A 14,361-nucleotide genomic window follows, 5' to 3' on the forward strand; every position below is an offset into this window, starting at 1 on the left:
ATATACAGCTCGTAAGTGAAAGAGCAAGGATGTAATCATGGTTGTCTAACTCCAAATCCCAGGCACTACTGCTTCTCAGTATTTAATAGTGCTGACTACGTATGATGTGCCCAAGTTCGTGAAAAGGACCAGAGGTATATAAGACATAGATGTTTTTATTTATCCTTGAAACACGCATTGATTATGGAACCTCACCAGTCAGCAGATAATCAAACACTAAATTGTGCAGTCTTTTTATGTTAATGGCACTTCAGAGAAGTGAGCTGAGTTCAAAGAAGGTTCCACAGAAGAGATGAAATGCTGGAGACAGGAGGGAACTTGAAGAATGAGTAGAGCTGAGTTAGAGCAGAGGGCAGAGCAGCCCATGTAAAGAGATGGATGTATATGAGAACAGCAAGAAGACTGACATGATTAAAGAAGAGGAATATAGTTTGGGAATTATGAGAATGAAATCATGAGAATTAAAGACCGATAGGGTGTTGACTTCAGACTATACTACAAAGCTACAGTAATCAAGACAGTATGGTACTGGCACAAAAACAGAAAGATAGATCAATGGAACAGGATAGAAAGCCCAGAGATAAACCCACACACATATGGTCACCTTATCTTTGATAAAGGAGGCAGGAACGTACAGTGGAGAAAGGACAGTCTCTTCAATAAGTGGTGCCGGGGAAACTGGACAGGTACATGTAAAAGTATGAGATTAGATCACTCCCTAACACCATACACAAAAATAAGCTCAAAATGGATTAAAGACCTAAATGTAAAGCCAGAAACTATCAAACTCTTAGAGGAAAACATAGGCAGAACACTCTATGACATAAATCACAGCAAGATCCTTTTTGACCCACCTCCTAGAGAAATGGAAATAAAAACAAAAATAAACAAATGGGACCTAATGAAACTTCAAAGCTTTTGCACAGCAAAGGAAACAATAAACAAGACCAAAAGACACCTCAGAATGGGAGAAAATATTTGCAAATGAAGCAACTGACAAAGGATTAATCTCCAAAATTTACAGGCAGCTCATAAAGCTCAATAACAAAAAAACAAACAACCCAATCCAAAAATGGGCAGAAGACCTAAACAAACATTTCTCCAAAGAAGATATACAGACTGTCAACAAACACATGAAAGAATTCTCAACATCATTAATCATTAGAGAAATGCAAATCAAAACTACAATGAGATATCATCTCACACCAGTCAGAATGGCCATCATCAAAAAATCTACAAACAATAAATGCTGGAGAGGGTGTGGAGAAAAGGGAACACTCTTGCACTGCCGGTGGGAATGTGAATTGGTACAGCCACTACGGAGAACAGTATGGAGGTTCCTTAAAAAACTACAAATAGAACTACCACATGACCCAGCAATCCCACTACTGGGCATATACCCTGAGAAAACCATAATTCAAAAAGAGTCATGTACCAAAATGTTCATTGCAGCTCTACTTACAATAGCCAGGAGATGGAAACAACCTAAGTGCCCATCATCGGATGAATGGATAAAGAAGATGTGGCACATATATACAATGGAGTATTACTCAGCCATAAAAAGAAATGAAATTGAGCTATTTGTAATGAGGTGGATGGACCTAGAGTCTGTCATACAGAGTGAAGTAAGTCAGAAACAGAAAGACAAATACCATATGCTAACACATATATATGGAATTTAAGGAAAAAAAATGTCATGAAGAACCTAGGGGCAAGACAGGAATAAAGACACAGACCTACTAGAGAATGGACTTGAAGATATGGGGAGGGGGAAGGATAAGCTGTGACAAAGTGAGAGAGAGTCATGGACATATATACACTACCAAACGTAAGGTAGATAGCTAGTGGGAAGCAGCCGCATAGCACAGGGAGATCAGCTCGGTGCTTCGTGACCACCTAGAGGGTTGGGATAGGGAGGGTGGGAGAGAGGGAGACGCAAGAGGGAAGAGATATGGGAACATGTATATATGTATAACTGATTCACTTTGTCATAAAGCATAAACTAACACACCATTGTGAAGCAATTATACGCCAATAAAGATGTTAAAAAAAAAAAAAAAAAAAGACCGATAGGGTGAGACACAATTACAAAAACCTTTGAAGGTCAATTAGAGAAAATCCATGTGTTCAATCATTCACTCACTCCATAAAGGTCTATGGATGCCTAGTACATGGGCCAGGGAAAATAAAACAGAATAAGACAGAAAGCCCTGGAGAATTCTGTTCACAGTCTTGTAGCAATCACTGTCAGGGCCCTATCCATATCCCCTTAGCAATAACATGCCAGTGGAATCCTAGTCTAAGCATGTGCAATACTCTGCCTGAGGCTTTGCCTGCATGCAGGTCAGGCTGGAATACTAGGAATTCACCCCTAGGAGTAGCCATCAGCCAATGAGGAATGGGAGTTGGAAGATAAATGCTGCAGGGTCCTCATCTCTTGCGAAGGACAACTCTGAAGCAAGTTCTACATCATCTTCTAGAGGTCCCTAGCAGGACTGAGACCCAGGTGCCTACTTCAGTTTTTTGTTAATTCACGTACCCTGTATGCGCTTTCTCTCCTTTCCTGTCTGCTTTTCCCACTCCCCGCCACCAGTGTTTCCTGGAATAACCTCCCGAATAAACCATCTGCACTCAAGTCCTTCTCTCAGGGCCTGCTTCTGAGGGACCCCAACCCAACAGGATGCGCAACTTCTCCGGTAACAAGTAACCGCACTGGAGCATCTGTACACCAGGCCCATTCCAAGCACTTTATAAATGTTACAACATTCCATCCTTACAACAGCCTACGAGGTGAAAACTATTATAAACTCCATTTTACAGATGAGGAAACCAAGGCACAGGGAGGTTAAACAACTTGCCATGGTCACACAGCTAAAAAGCTTGGGTTCAGATTTGAACCAGACACTCTGGATCCAGAGTCAGTGCTCTTCGTCACTAAGTTAGCCGTCTCTCTTCATGTGGAGGGAAATTACTGTATGTGACACAAACTGTGCTGCAGGAAGTACGGGACCTCTAGGAGAACGGAAGAAAGGCTTACTCCACCTGGAGGTCAGGGAAGGACAAGCAAACCAAGTCCCAATGGAGCAGGAGTTCCTCATGACAAAAGTCAAGAAGGCAGAAGTGCACTGCAGTACAAGGCCCATCATGAGGAGGGTAGTGTCTTCGGATACCATGGAGCTCCATCAAGGGTGCTAGAGCAAGGTGCAGAGGGGGTCAAGGTGGGGGCTGGTGACTAGCTGGGCTCCTTATTTCTTTAAAACCAATAACCAGTTCATTCACTTTTATGTACAGGAATCTTTCTTTCCTTGAAGATGTCTATGTTTTCTCTTTCTGGCAAGACAATATTGGGTAAATTAATCTGCAGCCAGTCCATATCCTTATTTATAACAGCCCTTCTTCCAAAGTGCAGCATTTAAATAAAGCTGCTCCCCAACACCTGTCATATCTATTTTACATATTAAGTCACTGCCTAAGCTTTTGCTTGAAGAAAGGGTTCTGTGACTTAAAAATATGTTTGTAACTTCTATACTAAAGATGGATATATACGTGTGTGTGTGTATATATATTTTTTTAACTATAGATTTCATTTATGTGATATTTGGTAAAAAACAAAACTATAGAGACAGAACTCAGATTAGTGGTTATTGGGGGCTGGAACTGGGAGAGGGGCATAAAAGAAACTGGGATAATTATTGCATGACTTTGTATATTTGCCAAAACAAGCAACTTATGGGTGTAAAAATAATCCATGGGAAGTATGTCTGATAAAACACATTTTCTGATTTAAAAAAAATAAAACTAAACAACTGTACATGGAGAGTTAGGTCATATTCAAGTAAGATGTTCAAGGATTGAAACTATTGCCTAAATTCTGTGTGCTTAGCACAGTGTTCTTAATAAATGCCTCATAGTTTGAGAAGAAAAGTCTTAAAGATGGATATATTTAAGGGTATATACAAGGATATGTATAGTGGAATAAGAAGGGAAGAAACATTAATACTCACAGAAGCTGACGCATATGCATTAGACAAGAAAGGCAGAGGCCAGGTGAGCAGGGCCTATGTTCTGTGGTGTACAACACAGAGCCAATACACTCTCTAGGCAAAAGAAGAGATATGAAGGGGACAACTTTTTTAGAGCCTAGCTTGACAGCGTAAGATGTATGAAAAGAGGAGATAAGAGCCATACATGGAGGCTGGGCCATGTCTGAGAACTGTATCATGTATTGTCAAAAAATAATTAAAATGTTATAAATGAAGAAAAGGACATATGTTATAAATAAAGATACGGACTGGCTGCATATTAATTTACCCAATATTGTCTTGCCAGAAAGAGCAAACATAGACATCTTCAAGGAAAGAAAGATTCCTGTACATAAAAGTGAATGAACTGGTTATTGGTTTTAAAGAAATAAGGAGTATCTTAGATACAGAGGTGATTTGGAACAACAGCATTTGGATTTTGTAGATAAACACAATTCAGCGGATGGGTGCCTCTGCAAACTCGGTTAAACTCTCCTGAGTGTCAGAAACCAAGATGTGTGGGAATTATGTATGTTCAAGATGAAAATTTTTATGGAAATTTCTAGAAGTTTTCTAAGGGTTGGTGATTCTTGTTGAGGTTAGAGAGATGAGGAGAAATGCATTATTCCCCGTAATTCAAACTCAACCCAAGGCGTTGTCTCTGATATATGCCGTAAGGTTCCAAGAATATGATACAAAAGAAGCAGTTTAGTCTTCCCAACGATCCAGAGCCTAGGTTGGAAGGGGCCTGCCACTAGACATCTAGATTACCCTTGGCAACCTGGTTAACCTTTCACAGCCTACTCTCCTAATCTGCACGATAACAACAGCCAGCATTTATTGGTTGCTTAACTGAGCGACAGGTGTTCTCATTTAATCTTCAGGCCACCCAAAGAAGTGAGCACTATTGATTACCCCTATTTCACTAGTGGGAAAACTGAAACACAAAGAGAGGTTAGATAATTTACCCAAGGTTACACACCTTAAGAAGCAGATAACACACCCTTGTCATGGATCTTGGGGAGGATTAAATGAGATAACGTATATAGAAACTTTAGTCTATACTTGGCATTAATAACCTCTCAAATGTGATATATATTATTATCTTTATTATTTTAATAGCATAAGTTCCTTTGTTTCATCTCAAAACATGGCACAGTAACATTATTTGAATAATGCAAAAGGTTATTGAAGTAAATAATACCCAACCATACAATTTTTTTTACTCATTCTTTTCTTTGCACATACTCATTAACTGAGGAAAAATTTATAGAGTACCTGTGGGTGTAGCAATGTGTGGGAGCTGAGGATAGAAAGTAGAACAAAGTGGTCTAGGTGGCTACTCTCACGAAGAGAACGGAATGTCATTTGTTACTGCGAAGTCTCACAGGTTAGCTTGGTCACAGGAAGTTCCTGGAAGCAACATGTGCAGGAAGGCCAAACGTGGCCAATCTTTAAAATGGTGATGACTTGACCCACCAGAACATTTCACTTCTCTCAGAAATCAAACTTGCCTGGATTACTTTCTAGAAAATGGGATTTTTCCACAAATATTTTCTTCTTTTAGAACTCAAACTGCCAAGACTCCAATGCCACACTTTATGACTTCCAAGAGGTCTCTTCCACTGCTCTCAGCAATCCTGGGGTCTTATCAATTTGCCCATTATCAACTTGCTAACGTTTCTTCTCTAAGACATCAGGGGCCTCTCCATAATGTTGCCAATTATTTGTTGTAAATATACTAAGCAAATACACAAAGCAACCCAACAACTACGGATCTGATATTGAGAACTTCACCCCATGTTACTTCCTTAGACTAGATGGAGGCTGGATGAACAAGGATAAGCTTCAGACTTTTGACCCAGAGAAGAGTTGGGAAGATATAAGGGACACATAAATGGTACGTGAGACACATTTTCTCAATTACTGGTGATATCAGCATTAAGGAGCATAAAATCGCCATCTAACCCATGAACAAGGCTGCTATTTCAAGTTGTGTGCAAAGCACCGAGCTGACCTCCCTGTGTGAAGCAATTACACTCCAACAAAGATGTATTAAAAAAATTAATTAAAAAATAAAGTTGCATGTAGAAGGAATTAAGCTAAATACCTAAGGCTGAGAGGCTGAGTTGTCTACAGGAAGGGTCAAATACTTCAGAAAAGCATCGGAGTTCAGCCCCGGAGTAGCTTGCGGATCAATGTATTATTTCTCAGCATTCCCTTTAACTGAAGGACAGTTATGCCTGAACAAGCCAGAAATGAGTAAATTGATAAGGTAATCTTTAGAACTGTAGGTATTTTTATAGCACCACAGAGATCATTTAGTTGCACCCCCCCCATCTTCAGATTTAAGAAGAAAAACATGGGCTTCCCTGGTGGCGCAGTGCTTGAGAGTCCGCCTGCCGATGCAGGGGACACGGGTTCGTGCCCTGGTCCAGGAAGATCCCACATGCCGCGGAGCGGCTGGGCCCATGAGCCGTGGCCGCTGAGCCTGCGCGTCCGGAGCCTGTGTTCTGCAATGGGAGAGGCTGCAACAGTGAGAGGCCCGCGTACCGCAAAAAATAAAAGAGAAAAACATGAGGACTAAAAAGGAGGGCAGAATGAAGTTTCCTTATAAGTGACTAGGACTGCTCAGGACCTTATTTAGAGCTTTGGAGCTGAAGCAGAACTCCCAGACAGAAAGCCCTGTACAAAGTAATCGTGAGCACTGGACGCCAAGAATATTAAAGAGGAAGCTCTGCTGACCTGGGAGAACGTTCTAGTGATTAGAAGAGATAAAAGGAATTCGTAATATCTCCCAAACTCATGGTACACGATAGGGTTTATAATTATGGCCTAAAAAAATTATAAGGCTGTTTAAAATGTTCCCTTAATTTACACCTTATGTTTGTCATTTTTCCCCCTGAGGTATCATGGAAACATAAAAGAGAATTTAAATGTATAAATATTTAAACTAGGTTATACCAGTTCTGGTTAAAGTCATATGATGTTTTGTTACTTTCAGTAAGTTTCTCAGAGACTGGTGACACTTTCAAGTCAACTTCAGAAGGATTTTGAAGAAATCTTTGTAAAAGCAGGTTACATATATATGGATTTGTGACATTACAACATCAACCACTGAAAGGTAGGCACCCATTAAAAAGTGAGCAAAGTTGGATCATTTTGCCTTCTCTTCTCACTGTGATTTTTACTCATTTGAAGGTAAAACTCAAGGTAAAAATCTTAGAACTTCTGTTTGTCACCCCGGAGTTATTTCCCTGCAGCTTAGGAAATCTCACATTTCCCAAATCAGGTCATGAGACTGGAACTGCAGTCTAATTAACATGTTCATAAAACAACTTCCACACTACCAAGGAGAAGACAACAACGATAAAATCAATTCTGCATTCTTTGGAAACCCTAAAACACAATCAACAGGAGAAACTGTAATTACAAAACAGTTCCTAATTTAGTAGTTCAGGATTGTTTCATTTCTGTCATATCGCTGTCCGTTTTCTTTTTCTTTTTGCAGTACGCGGGCCTCTCACTGTTGTGGCCTCTCCCGTTGCGGAGCACAGGCTCCGGACGCACAGGCTCAACGGCCATGGCTCACGGGCCCAGCCGCTCCGCGGCATGATGGGATCTTCCCGGACCGGGGCACGAACCTGTGTCCCCTGCATTGACCAGCGGACTCTCAACCACTGCGCCACCAGGGAAGCCTTGATCTTTATCTTGAATTCTACCTTCCAAAGAAAACAGAGGGCATGAGACCAAACTGCCTCAAGTTCCCCTTCTACCTCCCTTATCTCTACACGATCTGCCTCTGTCATTCCACACCTCCCTCCTATCTTGGAGGAAGTCGTGTCCTTCACATGTTGTCCAGGGCCTACATCTGGATATTTCCTTTGGGACGTGCTCTAGGCCATTAAAATTACCTGGTGTTCTTCACTAACTACTGCGCCTTCCTCTCCTTTTCCCCTCTGCTCTCCTCTTTCTGTCCTTCTTGTCCAAAATTTTGAAAGGAGTGTACACTACTTTTCTGTGCTTTTATAACCCCCGAAGTATAACTCCCCCGCTTCAACCACTCTCCAATGTGTTGCCAATAATTACTAACTCTCAAATCCATCAGATACACTTTTAGTCCCTCATTTCTAGACTTCTTTAAGGTATTTAGACCAACCAGTTTAAAGGAAGGTGCATCTTCCTTTAAACTCCCATAACATTTTGTATATTCCTGTATTAACATGTTCCCCACTGTTCTGTAATCATTCATTTCTGTGGATGTTCTCCTCACTAGTCTATGAGTATCTTCGGGGCAGGACTGGTAGTTATCATATTTATCTGGGCATCCCCATGCATAAATAAATCAGCATGTTCTAATCCACGTGTTCTAATCCAATTCACTAAGAATGGCGTTTTTCAGCAGCTCGGGTATCAGGCAATTTTGTGATTAAAATGTTTCTTTGGCTGTTTCGCATTAGCTCTGATTGTAGAAAACGTTAATATTCTTTACCTGTGCAAAAAAAAAAAATTCTAAAGACCTGTAATTAGAATATTGGGAAGAAAGTAATATTGATGAAAGCAAAACCCAAACCTTGTATGACGTTTATTGGCAGCAAAGCACTCTCATCTGACTGTCACAACCGCCTTTGAGGTAGGGGTGGAACCCAGGTCCAAGAAGGGCCAGGGCTGTGCAGTGTGATCACTGCCCAAGAGCTCGGTGAGCGAGGCTGAGTTCATCTCTGCTCTGTTGGTTGAGGCTGTGCACAGAGGAAGGGGTGCCTCTTGCTTTGCACAGAGGCTCTGTCCATTCACCAAGCGCCACTGTCTGCATTTTCAATTCATTTGCCTGAAGTGTATCCGCCCAAAGAAGCACCTTTCCCTAATTCACAGAAAAAAACCTCATAGGCCAGAGTGGCCCCAGGAACAAGGGTCACTTCAAATTCCCTGTAAAATTTCGAGAAAACACAAAAAGATCTGCTGCCATGGCTGAAGTACAGGTCATAGTCCTAACATGAACAGGATGCGTTTCTCAGGGAAACCCTTTGACATTCACTAGTCACCCCGTGTAATTCCCCAACTTGCTAACTAACAGGGAATCTGCTTATTTTCTCTGGTCTTATTGCTAATCTATTTTCCAGAAGGTCCACAGACTGAATGCTAAGGCGTCTGCCACAGAACAATATGGTGAATCAAAAGACACTGGGTTTTAAAATGAGGCCAGACCTGGTTTCAGTGGGTCAGCTTTCCGAAGTAATAGACATGCGAGCTTGAGCAAGTTTTTTACCCTCTATGAGCATTACTGTCCTCACCTGCAAACAGGGGTTCAAATAAGACTCACCTCTGAAAGTTACCACTGTCATTAAAGGATGTCATTTATGTGAAAATATGTGGCCTGGGTTCAATCAGTGTTGATCTCTTCCATGAAATACACAGTAGTTACATTTGTTACCTATATTTAAGAAATTCACCCGAAAGACTTCGGCATGTCATGTTTACCAGTCTAATAAGTGATTCTTACCAATGTGCTATGAAAGTTCCCTTAATGGTCTACTCTTCAAAATGAAGCAGGTAAATATCCCCTGAATTGTCTTCAACAGGTAAAGAGCTCTGAGAGCTTTCACAAGGTCACACAAAGCAGTAACACCAGAATTAGAGTTAGAAACCTGGAGGGTTTTTGTTTTGTTTCGTTTCTTTTTTCTCCAGCCAATAGCCTAACATATAGAATCTGGATTATCCATCTTTGAAACCAAATATATATCTCCGAATTTTACACAATATAATCGCCAGTTGAAATATGTTGTCTTGGGTATGTTAATAGTCTGGTACTTCTGTAACAACTAGAAACACCATCTAATAGTCCATCAAGTGGTAAATAGTTACAGAAGTTAACTTTGGCCTGGCGACACTTTGGAACTATTGTAAAAAAAAAAAAAAAAAAAGGTGGGATGGGGCTTCCCTGGTGGCACAGTGGTTGAGAGTCCGCCTGCCGATGCAGGGGACACGGGTTCGTGCCCCAGTCCGGGAAGATCCCACATGCCGCGGAGCGGAAAAAAAAAAAAATAGTGGGATGATTCTATAGCTAGCCAGGGTGTTTGTGAGCACGAATGTCTGTGGGGGGCAACTGAAGGCATAGGGGGAAGGGGTGAAGTAGGGCTATTTTTCAAAAAAGAAAGAAAGAAACTTCTAGCCCGAGGCAAGTGGGAAACTGGTTGTTAAGTTCCCTCCTTGGGATCTTCCTCTCAGAATTCTGAACTATCTTCCTTTTTTCCCTTACTTGCTTGTTTTTCTTGGAACCTGGATACCTCAGCATTAGTGGAAGTAACTCAGTAACAGTCAGCTCAAGTGAGTGCAGAAACAAGGTGGTGGAAAGTGAAGAATTTAATAGAAGCAAAACATCCCAAACCCACAGCTAATCATTTTCAGACGATGGAGAATACTTTCTCCCTTTCTTCCTTCTGTAGAGACTTCCCTGTCTTGGGCTACCCACTTAGCCCAGTGAGGATGTAACCTATCAGCAGTTAAAAGTACACAAACTATGTTACTACAGTAGAAAGTCTGCTGCAACTGAAAGTTATATTTAATTTTCGTAAGTTGTGGACACACTGATATTACTGATAGCAACTTTCCTCCTCTGTCATACCATTCCTTAATCAAATTTTTCTAAAAATGTAAAAAATGAATTTTCATCTTCATGTTTAAATTATAAGGTATTGCTAACAGAAATTAAGGAGGCTATAGCTAGGGGCACTAAAAGACAGTAAAATAGTAAGCCAAGAGAAAAATTATATGTTTAATAGGATGAATATTTCATCTAAAAGAAAATCTTTGCTGTATTTTATCTTAACCTGAACTTATACCTTAAACAGTGGCTGACTTTGCTATTGAGCCCCAGGGATCTGTGAACAAGATGAGCTTGTGTAATTATGAGCTCTACCTAAACTTTACTGGCCATAAGTGTTTACAAACAAATTGTATATGGCCATAACAGGAATTCAGAATCAAGCTGAGAGTTTGGTATTTGCAGACGGGAAGTTCTGGGTAGTTCTGTCACTCAGAGGAAGACATGCTACTAAAGCAAGGTCAGCCATGACCTGAAATGTCATTAGAAGACAAGCAGACACTGGCAGAATTTTAGCTTGACTAAAATGAGCAGAGCTCTGCTATCTTGCATGAGACTTAATACATTTTGTCCTTCAAAGCATACAGTCATCGAACGCAACACTTCTCCCACCCACTAAAACTCTCGTAAGACAAGTGAGAATATTATATGTACAGGCCAAAACATAAACTCTGGAAAATGCAATTATGGGTTGAGTTCCTGTAATCTTGACATACAAAGAGAAGAAAAACTTAAAAGATGAGACTCTAACAGGCTAGATAAGAAGGACTATCCTTTCATTAAGAAGCAGGCCATCTTGCCTTCTCTGATCTCACTGGATTTGCTGTTGAAATTATGTGTGTGTGTGTGTGTGTGTGTGTGTGTGTGTATACAATATCATTGATATATTTATATCATGCTTCATTCCATAAAGGAATTAGGTCAAAGAAAAAAAACAAAACGGGTTGGTATGTGAGTTGAACCCTTGGTTTACAGAGGAACAACCAAACTGTGACTTGCTAGATTAAATCTTATTAGGAACCAGGAAAGGGCAAATCCAATGAAAGGATGTAGGGGTCTAGAAAAGGGAAAAAGCAGCCTCAATGTTGAGTCAAAGTGCTCTAATCACCCCATTTTGCCTCTTGATGGAAGTGACCTCTCAGCACCACAGAGAGAGTTTGGTAAAAGTATTTAAACGTGTGAGCTTTAAAAAGTTAAATCCTACGTGTCAAATAAGCGAAATAGTTAATCACCGTCCACAATCACTAGTCCCAAATCTTGCTCAGGTTTCCTCAGAGGAGCCCACAGAGAGCAGCGCAGGACAGTCTGCCCTAGCAGGGGTCCTTGGCTTCTATCTCCCACAGTCCTCTCCCTGAGTCCTTGGAGTCCATCATAAAAAAGGATGCCAAGGTATTTCAATAAAATGCCCTCCTAAATTTTATAAATGTCAAAGTCAATTGCATGCAACATGGCCCTGGCATTTCTGGCATGAAATTACAGAGTTTTTATAAATCAGATTATACAAAGTTGTTACATATTTTAAGTAAGGCAAAAAGCTGCAAACACATGCTAGGCACACTATATTATGTCCCTCGTATTAGATCCCTGCATAAAGATTCCATGTCATGATGCTTCTAAAGAGTCCTCTTAATAGCTACGAGATGAAATTTAAATTCCTAGAAAGCTGACTTGCATTTCCCTTCTTCCAACCATGCAAGAAGACCCATTCCTGAATTGCCAGGCTACCACTATATTCTCACAAGTAGCCAGAATAAAAAGTAAGGGCTATGTGGTACTTATTTACCGAGTGAGGTGAACCCTTATCTTTGTTTGGCTTGGCAGTAAAAAGGTTGAAAAGTGTAATGGAAAGAAGCCTTTGCAATAAAATCCTCCAGCAAATTTTTCTAACGTAGCTTTCAACTGGGAAAGCACATTCTTCTTACGACTCTTTTAGCTCTCAAAGGGTAGTGTTCTATTAAGACAAGTAAAAGACTGCTTATTAACTGTTGCTTGGAACCATTAAACGATGAATCTGTCATACTATTGCTCAATTATCAACACACTAGCCCCAGGGCTGGAGGATGAGAGATACAGTAGGAACTCTACACCTAGGCTTCTATTGGAACCACTACCTCTGATGAACTTTTGAAGACTCCACGTGGTCCTCCTGCATCTCAACTCTCCCTCCTTCTTGCTCCTTTAAAAAGCAGAAGAGAACTAAGTGTGCACCTCTGTACCCTGCCTATCCAAAGGGTTTAGAGCCTTCGTAGAGATTAGCTTGTGAAACCCGAAGCACACATCTCCTTTAAAATGTTTATTACTCCCTGGCATTGAGCTGTTGCCAACTTCTGATCTACCCGCTTTGTGGGGAAAAAAAAAAAAAAAGACCTGCATGTGAGAATGAGGAAAGAGAGACTTTGGAGATGCAAAAGAGAACAACTTGGCAAATCCTTTTTTCTTAGCAGGATCATTCATAAGCATGCAATCCAATCCAATGGGGGACACGTTCAGTAGGACAAAGGGAAAGAAGGTTTTCTGTCAACAAACACCTAGAATCTCTTACCATGGTACTGAAAGGTGAGGTTATAAATAAAAAGAAACAACAATTGGGGAAGTAGAGCACAACATTAATTGGGTCAACTGGAAAAAGCCACCACCTACTTCCTTTGAGTTTAACATCTTATTAATGAATCCTTCCAAAGGGCCCAGGCAAGAATAGATACACAGAACACTCACATTCCAGCGTGGATCTGTTTGACCACGATACCAACAAATTGGCACGTCATGCAGTGAAATGTACAAAGGGTTACCTAGCTTCAGGCACAAAAGAAAACCAACAGGGCTCTCAACTTCCCTGTAACGCTTTCAAACATATATGTTACAGATCTAGAGGAGCATGAATAAGCACATTTGCATTCTTTCAAAAACTATAGAGTTGAATAGCTCGTTTCTTTCTAGTCAAAAGCAGAGGCGAGGTAAATGCAACAACAGCAAAATAAAAGGTGGTTATGATGTTAGGCATTCAAAGAGTACCTTGCATCCTTCCTATTGTCATATAAACAAATAGACCCAAACAGCAAGGCTTAGGCAGAACAAAAACTGTTGCTCTATAGCAAAGTACACTTTATAGAAATGAGAATGGTAATTTTGTCCCCTAAACAAATCTTAATAGGCACAAAATTAGCCTTGAAGGAAGGCATAAGAAATCGATGAAAAAAAAAAATTGACAAATACCTACTATGTGCCAGGGACTGTTTCCATGACCTTTTAATCTTAGGGTTTAAGACTATTTATGTGACTGTATCAGTAAGAATGACAAAGACCTCACTGCTGATGCCTGACCCTCACCATCAGGTCCAGCAAAGCGATGGCACCAAAGCTCCCCCCGAGTCGGGAACTCTGATGATGCACTTGGAAGTGGGCCACTGAGGTTTGCAGGCATGTCACCCAGACTCCCTCCCAAGCACATTAGACACTGGGGACAGTGGCTCTGGGCGGCAGAGAAGGAAGATACGCCACAGTGTCGATTCTGGATGTATCTGATATTGACAGAAAATGAGTACCTGCCCAGTGACCGAGGAGGTCACTCACCCTTCTCTGTAACTGATTTTCAGCTAACCAGCTAAAATGTCTGTAATAAATCAGTAGGGGGTTTTGGTGGAGCCTCAAGATATCAGGACACTTTCATTTGAGACACTGCCATAAAAGCAACTAGAAAACCCTCAGAAACCTGTATTTGACGTGTATCACTTATCCTAA

General features: G+C 40.8%; 1 protein-coding gene across 2 annotated transcripts in view; it reads right to left on the reverse strand.

Annotated features, from left to right (window-relative positions):
- PDE4D (phosphodiesterase 4D) overlaps positions 1–14,361 on the reverse strand; it is a 723,544-nt gene that overhangs the window by 543,059 nt on the left and 166,124 nt on the right. The gene's annotated exons all lie outside the window — the stretch shown is intronic.

Source organism: Stenella coeruleoalba (assembly GCF_951394435.1).
Source record: "Stenella coeruleoalba genome assembly, chromosome: 3".
Taxonomy (NCBI): domain Eukaryota; kingdom Metazoa; phylum Chordata; class Mammalia; order Artiodactyla; family Delphinidae; genus Stenella; species Stenella coeruleoalba.